The sequence below is a fragment of the Myotis brandtii genome, unplaced genomic scaffold (assembly GCF_000412655.1).
Source record: "Myotis brandtii unplaced genomic scaffold, ASM41265v1 scaffold933, whole genome shotgun sequence".
In the NCBI taxonomy this organism is placed as follows: Eukaryota; Metazoa; Chordata; class Mammalia; order Chiroptera; family Vespertilionidae; genus Myotis; species Myotis brandtii.
The window spans coordinates 114,577-116,381 of NW_005371850.1; positions in this window are offsets into that span (position 1 = coordinate 114,577).

Here is a 1,805-nt window from a genome sequence, read left to right on the forward strand (position 1 = left end):
TTTTTTCCTTTTGCTTTTCTGGTTGGGTGTTTTTTGCTCCTTTCTTTTTCCAATCTTTGACTTGATTCTTGGGATCCTCTATTCTGCTGTTGGATCTCTGTATATTATTCTTTATTTCAGTCAGTGTATGCTTAATTTCTAATTGGTGCTTTTTCATATCTTTGAGGGTCTCACTATATTTCTCGCAGGTTTCTAGAAGATTCTTGAGTAACCTTATAACCATGGTTTTGAACTCTATATCCAGTAGTTTGCTTTCCTTCATTTATTTCATTTGTGACCTGTTTCTTTCTCTCCACATTTCACTGTTTCCCTGTGTTGATAGAGTGGCTTTGTGTGCTAGGTATCCTATAGGGCCCAGTAGCTCAGCCTCCCTAATTACCTGAGGTGGACACTCTTGGTGCACCCTTTTGTGGACTGTGTGCACAGTCTTGTTGTAGTTAAACCTTGATTGCTGTTGGTATCACTGGGAGGAATTGACCTCCAGGCCAATTGGCTGTGAGGACCAGTTGTGTCTACAATGGGAGAACTTCTGTGCTGGAGACACCCTTATGGGGCAGGACTTGCTTCAGTGGGGCTTTGGCGCTCACTGAGTCTGCCCCCTGTGTGTGTCTCTTATGGATGTGAAGGGTTGTAATCTTGATGGTCTCACTCTGACCACTGAGTAGACTGGCTCTTGGATCTCCAAGGAGGTGCAGAGTCAGCCACTGCTGGAGGCCACCCAGCAAGAACTAAAGAGAGATCTGCAGATTCCTCCTCTTTGTTTGGGGTTTGGAGGTGGCCAGATGAGACACAGCTGTGAAGCAATGCAGGCTGCTGATGAGCCTTAGGGTTTCTTTTGGAATCTCTGGGGTTCTCGGACCCAGCTTCAGTTTGACAGGTTTTTAGGTGGAGAAAGGCCAGGCCATTCTATGCAAAAGCCTCTGCACACAGCTGAGGGGGGGGGGGCGGCATCATAAATTGGGTGGGGTAGGGTCTCAGGGAATCATCAGGGTGGAACAAACAGCAATAGCTGCCAGTCAGCCCTGCCCTGGAGAGGTCCCTGGGTCTCTGTATCCCGAGCCCCCGTGCAGGAACAATGACCGCTGCAAGCACCTCTGCAAGAAAGCCACCCTCACATTCTGGCCTGATGCCAGACAGTCCAGTTTCTCTCCATATGAGTCTGGGTCCCCAGATTCTCACCAGAACTAGAGTTCAGAGCAGACGGGTGCTTGTATCTCCCTCCTAATTGAAAAAGACAACAGTGTACCCAGTTGCCAGTCCCTTTCATGCGCACCTCCATACCTCCACACTTCCACACCTCTGCACCTCCTACCAGACCCAATGTGCTTTTCTCTTTCCTTCAAGTTGTAGAATTTCCACTCAGCCAGCCTTCCCTTGGTTCTGGATGATATTCGTTTTGTCTTTTAGTTGTAGTTTTAATGTGCATGGCAGCAAGTTCAGGTGTTTACCTATGCCGCCATCTTGGTTCTGTTTATAGAGAAAAATATTGAAAACTCCAACAATTAAGGAGAATATGCCCATTTATCTTTTAGTTCTATCAGTTTTTGCTTCACATATTTTGAAACTCTATTATTAGGTGTCTACAATTTAAGACTGTTGTGTGTTATTGATAAACTAGAGGCCCGATACACAAAATTCATGCAAGGGGCTTGGCCCTTAAAGCCCCAGCTGCCTCTTGGCCCCTCCCACTGGTCATTCTGGAAGGCTGCTCTGGAAGGTCATTCTGCTGTCCAGTCTAATTAGCATATTAGCTCTTTATTATATAGGATTATGCCTTTTATCATTATGAAATGTGCCACTTTATT